Genomic DNA, 15,408 nt, shown 5'->3' on the forward strand with positions numbered 1-15,408 from the left:
CATGGGAATGCAGCCCTTATAGGAATACCCCCCCCCCCCCGCGCGCTCCGATCCGACTGCAGCCCTCGCCGACACTCACCACAGGCTGAAGGGCAAAGGGAGATGCTGGCTGACGGCGCGGGAGCCCGGCGGGGTACAGTGGTGAGCGCTGATGACAGGACAGGCAAGCGGCTGCAGGGCTGCTGTCTGCCGCCCCCTGCAGGAGCGCAGAATCTGCCGCCTGAGGCGGAATACTCATTCCGCCTCATGGCAGAAGCGGGCCTGACCGTGTGAATTCACAATGTTCTCACGAAACTTTCCTATCTACTGTTTCATTGTCCAATATGAAGATTACAAATAGATGGAAAAGATGGACCTCTATTCGCCTTTCACAAAATAAGTAGTTACCTGTTTATATGGAGAAATGTTTTGCTTATTCCTCACTGGCTGCATACATTTATTATGTTTGTTCTCTCATTCTATTTCTTTATGCTTAGACCATGTTATAGGCCTTGTTGTATTTTTTGTGAAAAATCTAATAAAGATAAAAAAAAAAAAAAGATACACATAAGAATACCTGTAGAGACACTACATAAACATGTCCTAATAAAGAAATTGACCCTCTGTTTTACAGGGTGTTTGGAGGCACAGATAATATGGGGTTTCCAACAGCTACAGTGAATGTAGAATGACTATGGGGCCTATTCCACGGAGCGATGATTTGCCGAATCGGCCCGATTCAGCTGATTATCGCTTCGTGGAATAGAGAGAACGATCAGCTGATGATCGTGTCATCGGCTGATTGTTCATTTAGGTTCAAACCCAAAATCATCGGTGGCCACCTGCACATTGCTAAGTGGAATATCAGTGCGTGGTGGGCGACCGGCAATTTAGGCCCAGTAAACGAGCTCCGATCTAGCAAATCTGCGCTCGTTTACATTGTTAATCGGGCCCCCATCTGCCCATGGAATAGGACCCTATGTGAAAGATCTTGGTTTTCAGGTTTTCCTAGAGTACACTAATCCATTTTGATGATTATGTACTTTAAAAAAGTTTTACCTGCTTTGAGGATTTAGCAGAGCTCAGGATTCACATTACTCTGCTGAACATTTCTTGTTTTGTTAGCATTAGCATGAATACAAGAGAAATCAAGTATTATCTTACCCTTTACAAAGCACTAGTGAGGCTACTGAGCAGTTTTAGGCACAGGTCCATATAATAGATATTAGAGAAAGTACTTTGAAGCCTATAAACTGTTGCCACCTCAGTGTGGTACAGTGGCATGTTAGCACTTTGCCAAATTAATGGCTAAATTTCCCCAGTAGCTCTGCATACTGCATTTGTCATACGTAACCTAGCTCTAAAAAGTTCATTGGGTTTTTCCTGAAATCCAGCCCCCACCAGCATACTGCTGTTCCTTCCCAGCAGATACAGCTACTGAGATACCTTATTTTCAGGAGTCAGCTCTATGCCTTCCCCCACTATCATCCTTCTGCTGCTGTTTCTATTCCTGCCTGTAGGATGAGAACACAAGTGCTTAAAGTGAATCTGTAAACACCCCCTCCACACACACACACACACACACACACCAACTAAAAAAAACAAAACAACTGGTAGCATTGGATAGCTGCCCTCATTCCATGTGCTGTCCTGGAAGAGTAGCAAAACCTTTCCTCCTGTGGATAGTTCCTATCATGGACAGTGGTGGCAGCAGAGAGCACTGTGTCAGACTGAAAAGAATACACAACTTCCTGCATGGCATACAGGAGCTGATAAGTACTGGAAGACATGCGATTTTTAATCAGAAATAATTTACCTCCTCCTGTGATATCACCCCCGCACTTATACAGAACACCAGTAAATGTCTGTCTGCTGTCTCTAACATTATGTCCTCCCTACTAAAACTCAACTTTGCTAAAACTGAGCTGCTGTAATTTGCATCTATAAAACATCTCTAAAATCCGTCCCTTCCTTACTGTCGAATCTGCTAAAACTCTCATTGTCGCTCTGATTCATTCCCGCCTTGTCTACTGCAATTCCTTACTAATCGGCCTTCCTTCCTCTAAACTCTCCTCTCTCCAGTCCATTCTCAATACAGCGGCCAGGCTCATCTCCATGTCCAGCCGCTATACAGATGCCTCCTCCCTGTGGGTGAGCAGGAGGACTTTATATTGAATCCTGTGTTTAATAGGGAGCCAATGTAGTGACTGGCACAGGGAGGAGGCATCTGTATAGCGGCTGGACATGGGGATGAGCCTGGCCGCTGTATTGAGAATGGACTTGAGAGAGGAGAGTTTAGAGGAAGGGAGGCCGATTAGTAAGGAATTGCAGTAGACAAGGCGGGAATGGATCAGAGCGACAATAAGAGTTTTAGCAGATTCGACAGTAAGGAAGGGACGGATTTTAGAGATGTTTTTTAGATGCAAATTACAGGAACGTGAAAGAGATTTAATATGAGGAGTGAAGGACAGATCTGAGTCAAACATAACCCCAAGGCAGCGGGCTTGTTGTGTAGGGGCTATGGTCGCACCACAGACAGAGATGGAGATGTCAGGTGGGGGGTGTTTAGCAGAGGGAGGGAAGACAAGAAGCTCAGTCTTAGCAAGGTTTAGTTTTAGGAATAGGGAGGACATAGCGTTAGAGACGGCAGACAGACAGTTACTGGTGTTCTGTAGAAGTGCGGGGGTGATATCACGGGAGGAGGTATACAGCTGGGTATCATCAGCATAGAGATGGTACTGAAAACCAAACTTGCTGATGATTTGTCCGATGGGTAAAGTGTAGAGTGAGAAAAGGAGAGGGCCCAGGACTGATCCCTGAGGAACCCCGACTGTAAGGGGGAGGGAAGATGACGTGGAGCCAGACAGTGATACACTAAAGGAGAGGTCGGAGAGATAGGAGGAGAACCAGTATGTATTCATTAAATTTGTTATAGAAGAAACCCATAAAAAGGCATTCTACAATGGGGTTTTCCATAAACAATTTTTTTAGGAGCATGTCACTATAACAGCAAAAACAACATCTAAATGTTTAATACACAACATTTTGGTAACATCTGAAAGCGGCATAGCCATGGCCCACGTGAACAGTGACTCACCCAGAAGAATGGAGAAATAGCAGGAACGGACTGGAGCAGTTCACTAATAGATATTTATGTTTAAGTACACCCTAAACAGTGCAAATATGGCCATTATCCCTCCACTAAGTTGTCGGGCAAACACCGACACACTGCGATGACACAACATATAAGAATAAGAGCTTCATTTGTACACCCTTAAAAAAACTCCACCTAAGTGTCATGAGACTATGAGACCTAACAAAACACAGTGATCCTAAGAACAATGGGCAGCTGAACCAGTTACTATGGACTCACCCATGGGTTCAAGAGATGAGTGAGATCACAGGCAAGCCAGTTACTTACTTGTGCTGGAGTTTTTCTGCTCTGGATTTGGCAACTTATTTTAAGCCCTTCTGTGTAACACTGTAATTTCCTGTATCATTGGGCAGTCACTGCAATGCAATATAATCACAAGGTAATGCCGGCAAAGATTGGATTCAACGGAATACTATATTAGCTTTAATAGTTAGCTGCTATTGTTGGGGGAAGCCATTTAATGCAGGTATGCAGGGCACCTCTCTGTCTCATAGAAAAAGGACCCCCCCAAAAAATAAACCGTCCATAAACCCCAATAGGACATAATGCCAGGGGTTGTCAAGGTGGGATTTAAAAACTAAATAACATCATGATTGGTCTATGGTGGAGACTAAGGAATGACTCTGGTAAGCATGAAAGTGTTGATTTAGTATGAAACAGTTGACACTTAAAGGGGTATTCCTATTTCAAGAAGTTATCTTCTATTCCCAGGATAATGGATGACAAGCTGATCCACCAATCCCGAGAATGGGGAGAAAATTGGCCCTGGAATGAATGGAGTGCACTGTGCATGCACGACCCCTGCTCCATTTACTCTCTACAGAGCTTCCAAGCATTGCTGAGCTCAATGCTTGGCAATTTCAGAAAGTCTCATAGAGTATGAATGGAGCGACGGCCATGCATGCAGAGTCGTCTTCTTTCAGTCTAGGAGACATTTAGGTTGGTGGTGGTCCCAGTGGTTGGCCCCAGGTATTTTCATACGATATGCCATACTGTGGTTAGTGGCCCTGTAGATCCACACTAGCTAGCCTGGTTGACTGTCAAGGGCAGTGCTCACAAATCCTGTTCATTTTCTCTTCTCGGCAACCCAGACACAAACACCCAATGGTATCCAATTGCTTCACTCAACAAGTCATGCAGTTTCAATGCGGGACATGTTTACTAAATTTATTCTGTAAGTTTCTCCGTACTCTCACAACAGATCCCGCTCTTACAAATTGCAATACGCAAAGCGCTTTTCCTTGCTTATGCCACATTATGTATGCTCTTAAAAATAAAAGCAGTGCTATGATTGTTGGCTATGGGTCACCGAGCCTTTTCTCAGTCACTGGCCATTTACCATAATTTTTTATTTATTTTTTTAATTCCACATTTTACTAAAATTTTTCCAAAGAGGATACAAACAGCACCCACAAGAGCGCTAATAGAAAACAGAAGAATACAATTTAGGCATCATATGCCAACTGAATGAGAGAACCAAAGTAGTGCACATGACATCATATGTACAAAGATACAAACAGCACCTGCGAAGGTACGAAAAATAACATGGAAATGTAATTAAACATGCCGAATCAGTAATAGAGCATATTATGGCAAGAAAGGTCAAAGACCAGGTTCAGCAGCTCCAAGATAGAAGGGATCTATGGTAGAGGAAAACAAGGAGAAACAAAAGGAGAAATATAGAAATAAAGGGGAAAGAAGAGGAGAGGAGAAAAGGGAAGAGGGAGGCAGAGATGTCGGAGGAGGTAGGGATTAAAAGGGGAATAGGTAGGGCTAGAGTCCACTCACTGAGCTAGTAGAGTATTGTATTCATCAGTGTCCGTAACTTGGACCCAGTAGTACCAAGTGCGGAAAAAGCAGGCGGAGCGGTCGTACAACTCTGCGGAGAAAAGCTTTAGCCCTGAAGCAGCTGGCTTTGGACCATTGTCGGCATATGGGATCATCCTTCTCAGGAGAAAAGGCTGGATTACACAGAACAGGAAAAAGCGGGGAGGCATGGTGAGCTAGGGAGCCAGAAATAAAATGTTATTTAAGGGTGCGTTCACACCTACAGGATCTGCAGGAGATCTGCAGCAGATTTGATGCTGTGTTCAGTTATTTAAATGAAATCTGCCGCAGAAAATCAGCTGCAGATCCTGTAGGTGTGAACGCATCATAAAAGAGTTTTCATTTACCACTCATCTTACTGTGACTACAGGCCTTACTCATTCACCCTGTATATTTGTTCCCATTCGTTACCAGGCAGTGGCAGCTAGATTATAATAAGTGCTGACAGCTTACTTTCATGCCTGTGTCCTAAGACGTAATAACTGGGAACTAATAACAGATCCTAACTGCACATACCTGCTGTTCAGTCCAGCAGAAATGATGCCAGCCTTTATCATGTGCAAATACAGGATATTGTGTTCTTTCAAGACTAAGTCCTATGTCCCATAACACCTGAATTCTTTAACTTTCTGAGCAACAGAGAAAATAGACAAGAACATGGAATCAGAATATATCTGCCTCACTTAGGTAATGATGAAAGTGTTCATTCGGCATTAGCTCCAATTTTGTTAGAAAATGGGTAAGTAAGGTTGTCATCTGCTCTTCCCTCCATAAAAATTACTGTAAAAATAAAGGAGATAGTGGGCAATAGCCAACTTAAACATCTGGTGCCAGCCTCATAATATTCTATCTATGCCATGTGTAGATACTCACACCCAAAAATATACTGAAGAAAGCATAACTATAAAGGCAACTGTTACAACACTACAGGTTTGGATACACCCCCTCACCAGTAAGCTGCCTTTGGAAGTTAAATTTAAATATATATATATATATATATATATATATATATATATATATATATATATATATACCATATATTAATGTATATATAACAGCATACAGTACTGAATTTACCAATAACCGTGCTATTAATAATTACTCCGCTCCCTGACCACATATAGGCCTCCCCACTCGGTAAGGGTGCCTGCTTAGTGCCCCCACTTAGTATTGGTGCCTGTACTCAGTAATAATGCCTCTTATTGCCTACTTCTAATCAGTATAGGTGCCTCCTTAGTGTTCCTCCACTTATGCCCCTTGTACTGTTCCCTACACAAGTTGCAAAATAGTTTTATAACAAGAATACTAGCCTTTTTCCCATTACAACGATTCACAGAGCTGCTTGCGTCTTCAGGTCTGCAACTGGCCAGGCAGTATGATGATGTTAATGCAATGTGCCGCGCTTTACAGGGATCCTCTCCCAGTGTCTCAGGCCAGAAATCCTATGACAGTGAATGACGGAGCATCTGTTCCACTGTAGTATTCAGCTGTATCATTGTCCTTTGGATGTCCAGTGATAGAGACACCCCTGTGGGCAATTTGTTCTCATTATGATAATGATGTCATAGCCATAATTAAATACTGTCAGACATTACTAAAAGGAGAAGATATGTGACCAAGAGTTTAGCTTATAGAACAAGAAAGTAAACAATCAATGACTGTCCTGGTAATGCTCCCCAATGCAGTCACTACATACCATAGAAATGAACTGGAGGTAGGCTCCGCAAGCTTTATTTCTATTACAATTGAAGACTTCATGCCTGGTTTCTCAATGAGATGTTATAAAGTTACAATTCCAGGAGAACCTATTTCCCTCTGCACAATATCACAGATTATAGGATGCTTATTCAGCCAGGCTCTAGTTCTGCCATACATCCCATTACTCCTCTGATTATTCATTAATAAGTAGTCCTACTGTGTCTTACCTAATAGTATGGGCACATAAACACATGTCTACTACCAAATGAGTTGCACACGCCTTATTAATATAGACTTCTTAATTACAACCCCTGCTTAATGGTTATTCAGTAGGCTGAACCTTTGGGCACACCTAAATTATGGAAAGTGCATAACCATGAACCCTTTCAGCTTGTGTGACCTGAGATTAATGTCAACTGAACTAAATGACTTCAATGGGACCAGGCATCAGATGTGTACAATGGCCTCCTGGCTCTCGCCTGAAGACAGATGACAGGGAACAGATGGATTCAATACTTGTTCTCGGAGGAGATAAGAAATATTAGACATATATCAAGACTGGCCTACGAGTACCCCTTTTTCCTAGTACAGCTGGTCGGTTCTGTGCCCAGCGTTCTGAAGCTGTAGATTTTTACCTGGTTTACACCTGCCTCCAGACGTAAACCTTCATAAATCAGGTGTGCACAAACCCCCCGCCCATTGCCAGCAGGGGGATACGGCTGGGGTACATCACAGAAAATGGGCAAATTGTCAGGGCTGCGGCGGCGTCCCGCGCTCCGGACCGCCGCCGCACCCCCTCACCTTGTCCTGCAGCCGCCGGTGTCCACTTGCAGGGACCCGGCGCTGCTGCCACTTCGGCCCCTGGGGGCGCCTCACCTCGCCCCGCTGGCTGTCTCGGAGTTAAAGGGGCAGTCCGCCCCTAATTGGTCACAGCCCACACACTCTCCTATAAATTCCAGCCCTGCCCCACCTCAGGTGTTGGAGCCTCTGCATGCTTCCCATAGCGTTTGGCCCAGCTCCCTGTTGTTCCTGACCTTAGTCCTTGTTCCTTGTTCCTGTCCACAGTCCTTGTCCCTAGTCCCTGCCCGCTGCCTTCCCATGGTTCCTGAGTCCTGTCTGCCACCTGAGAGTACGCCTACAGACCTCTGCCTGCACTATCTCCTGCCTACTGCTCCTGCCACGCCTCGCCTGCCGTCACTAGCAACCAAGCCAGGGGTAGCGACCTGGGGGTCGCCTGCCGCAGAAAGTCCATCCCGCCTTGCGGCGGGCTCTGGTGAGAACCAGCGGCCCCTTAGACTCCGCTCCCTGGTGAGGTTAGTGCCATCGCTAGTGACGGTTCAGTGGATCCATTACTCCAGGCGTTACAGTAGGCTCCAACCATGGATCCCGGCGAGGTGCCTGATCTCCGTGACGTAGCCAGAGTGGTCGCTCAACAGGCTCAACAAATCCAGCAACAGTCGCAGCAGATCCAGCAACTGACTGCCGCCTTACAGCAGCATACTACAGCTCAGCACTCATCACCTCCTGCAGCCTCTTCGAGACTTCGACTGGCTCTCCCGAGTAAATATGGGGGCGATCCCAAGTTGTGCAGGGGATTCCTGACTCAATGCACCATGCATATTGAACTCTTAAATAGTCAGTTTCCCACCGAACGCTCTAAAGTGGCTTTCATCATCAGCCTCTTGGAGGGTAGGGCCCTGGCCTGGGCCACGCCACTGTGGGACCGAGATGACCCGATTACTGCCAATCTCCGAACCTTCCTGGCAGAGTTTTGCTCGGTCTTTGAGGAACCTGCCCGTGCGTCTTCAGCAGAGACTGCTCTACTCAATCTCTCACAAGGGAGTTCCTCCGTTGGCCACTATGCCATCCAGTTCCACACGCTGGCAGCAGAGCTAGACTGGAATGAGGCCGCTCTAATAGGCACCTTCAAGAAGGGCCTGTCCAGTCGGGTGAAGGATGTGCTCTCCGCCCGAGACCTTCCTACCTCCCTGAACGAACTTATCCTACTGGCCACCAGGGTCGAGGAGGAGGAGGTCCGGCAAGAACGGCGACTGCCATCACAAGCTGGTGCCGGTCTTCCAGAATCCTGTCATTCCAGTGTCCCAGCCGACTCCTGAGGTTCCTATGCAGGTGGAACGAGCTCGCCTGACGCCTGATGAGAGAACTCGTCGTCTGGAGCTGAATCTCTGCCTCTACTGCGGTGACCCTGATCACTTCCGGCAGAGATGTCCCCAACGTCCTCAAGCGTCCGGAAAACGCTCGCACCTAGGGCCGGTGGGAGAGGCCTCCCTAGGTGTGAATGCCACCTCTCCAAGGTTGTCTTTGCCAGTGTCCATCCAGACACCCTCAGGACAAACTCACCAGACTACTGCCTTCATAGACTCTGGGTCTGCAGGCAGTTTCATTGCAGCCACATTAGTCCAAAGATGGCGGCTACCCGTGACACAGCTAGCCCGATCCCTGTCTATCTCCTCGGTCACGGGCGAGACTCTCACCGAAGCTGTACACTACCAGACTGTACCTCTAGTCCTCCAGGTAGGCGCTTTACATCAGGAGAAGATCTCCTTCTACGTCTTGCGCAATTCCTCTTCCGACATCCTCCTGGGCCTTCCTTGGCTGCAATTACATGCCCCTAAGCTACACTGGAGAATCGGGGAGATTCTCAGTTGGGGTCTGGACTGTCCAAATCGGTGTCTGAAGCCTCCTCAGCCCAAGTGCTCTATGACGTCACCTGACTCCGTAAAGCCTCTACCCGGCCTACCGGCGGAATACCAAGACTTGGCTGATGTCTTCTCTGCCAAGGAGGCGGATTCTCTGCCCCCTCACCGGACATACGATTGTCCCATAGACCTCCTTCCTGGAACTTCTCCTCCACGAGGTCAGGTGTACCCTCTCTCCGTACCCGAGACTGAGGCCATGTCCTCCTACATTCGGGAAAACTTACAGAAGGGTTTCATCCGCAAATCCACGTCCCCTGCTGGCGCAGGATTCTTCTTTGTGCAGAAGAAGGACGGTTCTCTCCGCCCATGCATAGACTACCGGGGCCTAAATAAGGTGACTGTCAAGAACCGATATCCTCTTCCACTTATCCCTGAACTGTTCGACCATCTCCGTGGAGCCAGGATCTTCTCCAAGCTGGATCTCAGGGGAGCGTACAATTTAATCCCTATTAGTGAAGGAGACGAATAGAAGACCGCTTTTAACACCAGAGATGGGCACTACGAATACCTGGTCATGCCATGCGGCCTATGCAGTGCCCCAGCGGTCTTCCAGGAATTCGTCAACGACATATTCCGTGACCTCCTCTATGTCTGCGTCATCGTCTATCTCGACGACATTCTGGTCTTCTCCCCTGACGAGCAGACTCACTTGACCCAAGTACGTCAGGTCCTACGAAGACTACGGGCCAATCCTTTGTACGCCAAGCTGGAGAAGTGCGTTTTCCATCAGCGCAGCCTTCCGTTTCTTGGCTATATTGTCTCCGATCGAGGTCTACAGATGGATCCAGCCAAACTCTCAGCTGTTCTCCAGTGGCCACGTCCCGTGGGACTCAGAGCTATCCAACACCTCCTAGGATTTGCCAACTACTATCGGCAGTTCATCCCACATTTCTCTACCATGGTCGCACCCATCGTGGCTCTCACTAAGAAGAAGGCGGATCCCAGGCATTGGCCACCTGAGGCCGAGCAAGCCTTCACTTGCCTAAAGTCGGCCTTTGCCTCTGCCCCTGCTCTAGTCCGCCCGGATGCCACCAAGCCGTTTTCACTTGAGGTCAACGCTTCTTCAGTGGGTGCTGGAGCCGTCCTCTCGCAAAAGGACGCATCAGGCAAGACCAGAACCTGTGGGTTCTTCTCAAAGACTTTTTCCCCTGCCGAGAGGAACTATACTATTGGCGACTGAGAACTCTTGGCGATTAAGCTGGCACTGGAGGAGTGGCGTCATCTCCTAGAGGGGGCTAGGAATCCGGTCAACATCTATACGGACCACAAGAACCTTCTCTACCTCCAATCGGCCCAACGCCTCAATCCCCGGCAGGCCAGGTGGTCACTTTTCTTTTCACGTTTCAACTTTGTTATCCATTTTTGTCCGGCTGAGAAGAACGTGAAAGCCGATGCTCTCTCCCGAGCATCTGATGTCATGGGACAAGAGGACTCTCCTCGCCACATCATACCTCCCGATCGTCTGATGCCAGTCGCCACTTTGGCTCTTCAGGGAGTACCCCCCGGAAAGACCTATGTTCGCCCTGCGCTTCGAGGTAGGATTCTGAAGTGAGGACACTCCTCATTGGTGGCCGGGCACCCTGGAGTCCAAAAGACCGGGCAACTGATCTCCCGCCACTACTGGTGGCCCAGCCTTTTCCAAGATGTCAAAGACTTTGTGGCTTACTGTACAATCTGTGCCAAAAACAAGTCCTCCCGACTAAGGCCTGCCGGCCTATTACAGCCCTTGCCAGTTCCAAGCTGTCCCTGGTGCCACATAGGCATGGACTTCGTCACAGACTTGCCTCCATCTGCGGGAAACACAGTCATTTGGGTGGTCACTGACCGCTTCTCCAAGATGTCTCATTTTGTGGCTCTTCCTGGACTTCCATCTGCTCCCCGTCTGGCCCAGTTGTTCTTTCAACACATCTTCCGCTTACATGGTCTTCCCCTTCACATCGTGTCCGACAGAGGCTCACAATTTGTCTCAAAGTTTTGGCGGGCCCTCTGCTCACAGCTCCAAGTGAAGTTGGACTTTTCATCTGCCTATCACCCCCAGACCAACGGGCAAGTGGAGAGGGTCAACCAGATCCTGGGCAATTATCTACGTCATTTTGTCTCAGCTCGCCAAGACAACTGGTCCAGCCTACTTCCATGGGCAGAGTTTTCCTACAACCATCTGGACTCGAGTTCCACAGGCAAGTCACCCTTCTATGTGGTCTATGGTCGTCACCCTCGCCCTCCTCTGCCTCTCTCTCCATCCTCCGAGGTCCCAGCCGTGGAGGAATTGTTGTCTGACCTGCAGTCGATCTGGGAACAGACTCGACAATCTTTGCTCAAGGCATCTGACCGCATGAAGGACCAGGCGGATAAGAGAAGGAGACCTGCCACAAACTTTCTCCCAGGTGGCAAAGTCTGGCTCTCAGCCAAATATGTCCGACTTAAGATTCCCAGCTACAAGTTGGGTCCTCGATTCCTCGGCCCTTTCTCAGTGCTAAAACGCATCAACCCAGTCACCTACAAACTCCGTATACCCCCTACTATGCGAATCCCGAACGCCTTCCATGTTTCCCTCTTAAAGCCAGTGGTCCTCAACCGACTCTCCAACAAATCTTCGTCCTCTGCTCCACAAGCCGTCTCAGATGACGTCTACATTGTTAAAGACATTCTGGCCATGAAAACTGTCAGAGGAAGACGTTTTTTCCTAGTGGACTGGAGAGGTTTTGGTCCTGAGGAGAGATCCTGGGAACCCGAGTCTAATATCCTGGGTCGGGACCTTCTCAAGGGATTCTTGTAGGCTAGAAAGAGGGGGAGGCCAAAGGGGGGGGGGTAATGTCAGGGCTGTGGCAGCGTCCCGCGCTCCGGACCGCCGCTGCACCCCCTCACCCTGTCCTGCAGCCGCCGGTGTCCACGTGCAGGGACCCGGCGCTGCTGCCACTTCGGCCCCTGGGGGCGCCTCACCTCGCCCCGCTCCTGTCCGTCGCTGTGCCGGACGGCCGGCGCGCGCGTCCCCGCCTCCTAGGGCGCGCGCGCCGGCTGTCTCGGAGTTAAAGGGGCAGTCCGCCCCTAATTGGTCACAGCCCACACACTCTCCTATAAATTCCAGCCCTGCCCCACCTCAGGTGTTGGAGCCTCTGCATGCTTCCCATAGCGTTTGGCCCAGCTCCCTGTTGTTCCTGACCTTAGTCCTTGTTCCTTGTTCCTGTCCACAGTCCTTGTCCCTAGTCCCTGCCCGCTGCCTTCCCATTGTTCCTGAGTCCTGTCCGCCACCTGCGAGTACGCCTACAGACCTCTGCCTGCACTACTGCTCCTGCCACGCCTCGCCTGCCGTCACTAGCAACCAAGCCAGGGGTAGCGACCTGGGGGTCGCCTGCCGCAGCAAGTCCATCCCGCCTTGCGGCGGGCTCTGGTGAAAACCAGTGGCCCCTTAGACTCCGCTCCCTGGTGAGGTTAGTGCCATCGCTAGTGACGGTTTAGTGGATCCACTACTCCAGGCGTTACACAAATCTGCACATGATGATAAATCCCCCTTATGTTGTCCAAATATAATACAGGATAGGCTCTGTTGGCTTCATTGGCACAGTGTCAAGCGTGGATGGCAGGAGTCAGGAGTGATTTACTAAGCCCATGCATTAGCCCAGTCTGTGGTCCTCTGCATTTCAGGGTGGAAATATGGTAATAATTGTTGATGGTGTGTGGCCAGGGTTATTAATTGGTCCTGGTTGTTTATGCCCCGGTACTTATTTTGCCACATCATGTTCTTAAAGCGAATGTACCATCAGGCACATCACTTTTTTTTCCACATGAGCCGATCGGCACCATCGCGGTCCTTTTCTTGAAAGGCCAACCTGTTCCCGCTGTCATCCCCATTCTTTTCCATGCATCAGCCTGGCTCTATGCACTGAAGTCAGGCCCGCCTCCTCCTGGTTTGGCCATATCCCCTTCCGTCTGTGACGTGGCTCCATTGATTCTAATGGAGCTACGTCACAGAGAAAATATCCTCACACCGGGAGGCGGCGGGCCCGACCCCAGCGCATAGAGCCGACCTGATGGTACAATCACTTTAGGCAAAGTTCCTTTTGATAGTTTACCCTGATAACTCACCACTGTAACATAATTTGTTATATGGTTGTGATCCCCTTTGTGGACTTTTAATGCATATCCAATAAAGGTTATATTTTTGTGATACATTTCAGTGATAGCCTCTACTACTAAATGAGTTGCACTTTACTTATTATTATAGACTTCCTAGCTGCAAACCCTGCTTTCCTGCGTATTAATAGTTATTCAAAAGGCTGAACCTTCTGACACACCTAAACAAAAGAAAGTGCATAATCATGAACCCATATAACCTGTCTCCTATTGGTTTAGTCGTCTGATGCGCATTGGGGCCTCCAGGCTTTTCCTTGAAGGTAGATGTCAGGGAGAGAAGGATTTGTTCTTAAGGAGATAAGCTGTCAGTGGCAAAAGTGTCAGCCGATTACTCTCCTGTCCCCATTCAGAACACACGCAGAATACTTGGCAGAATTGTCCGTGTAGGGGTATGTGGGTATTGCGAGACATAGCTGTCGGCTGAATGAGCATTCCCCAATGGGGAGATCACAAAACCACCCTGATATGTAGCCCCTTAAAGGAGAAGTCTGAGGTTTTCTAAAACCCAGCATCCTGCAGGGGCAGGGGGAAAATTGATCACAATTACTAACTTACCTCTCCTCATGCCCTCGGTGAGCGACGGGACTAGCTGCGGGACACCCCCCCTCCCCCCGGACTCTGGGATGTCATCACAACCTGGCTGATGGACTGGTCGCTCAGCTAGTCAATGGCTGCTCCAGTCACTGATTGGCTGGGCGACCAGTTCAGCATTGGCTGGGCGACCCTTTTCCCCGGGTCGTGACATCATCAAAACCCGGGGGGAAATAACTTCCGGCGGGGGTCTCGCAGCTGCTGACACTCACCACGTGCACAAGAAGAGGTAAGTTAGTAATTGCGATCAATTTCCCACCTCCCCCTGCAGGATGCCGGTTTTAGAAAACACCGGACTTTTCCTTTAAGTCCTACTTGGTTGCGAATATTGGGATACAAATAGGGAAATACCAGGGTGGCCCCGTTTGCATTAAAGTCTAACTTAGTTGCGATTATTGTGACATGACAAGGGATTACTAAAGCCACTTATCCATTTACAGACAGCTGTTTTGGGTATTGCCCCTCCTCAGTGTGGAGCAGGATTCTGGCTAACGGGGCAATGAAAAGTAGACCAACAAAACACACAACAATGACTGAACTCAGGGAGATCAGTAAAAAAAAAAATCCAATGAAGTACTCACTCAAGAGTCTCCATTGATACATAGCTGAGAGAATACAACGACCAGTATGCCAAACTGACCTGATGCTTGGCTCAGCAGACTTCTGACAATGTAAGTGTGCCAGCTAAAATTGTTGCAGCTTGCCCAATAAATCACAGAATATAATAAGCATTCGGGTGAAGGTAATGCACGCTATACTCACCATGTCTCAGTGCAAGCTTACTGTAACAAGTTTCACAATTTCCCTTCCTATCTGCCAGAGGGAGAGATGCCAAGATTCCTTCCTTTATATACACTGTAGACAAAAACACAACCTACCAGACAAGTTATCCACTCCTCCAAGTTCTCTAATAAAAAATGTTATGTAACAGATATGTATTTTCTTACACTTCATTTATCTAATTTAAAATGGAGTTTCTCCCAATAAAGACTGTGCAAACAGCAGAGCCATATATACATGCAGCCTGTATGGTAGTGTAAAGAGGCTATAAGACTCCCTAGGACAGAGCTGCATGACATCTGTGGACTTCCATACCTACTCCACTAGGTGCAGTGTGTAATTGGGTATGATTTATAGCTACTCTATAAAAAATGCTACCCCTAATGGATCCTGCATATCAATCTCCTGGGGCCATAAACTCACCGGGCTTCAATAGCAGATACAGGCCTGTCTATCTAGTATGTCTGTGTTGGCTGTAGCATTTTATTTTGGAAGTTGTGCCTATTGAGCTTTCTGGTCAGACAATGC

Source organism: Dendropsophus ebraccatus, chromosome 7 (assembly GCF_027789765.1).
Source record: "Dendropsophus ebraccatus isolate aDenEbr1 chromosome 7, aDenEbr1.pat, whole genome shotgun sequence".
In the NCBI taxonomy this organism is placed as follows: Eukaryota; Metazoa; Chordata; class Amphibia; order Anura; family Hylidae; genus Dendropsophus; species Dendropsophus ebraccatus.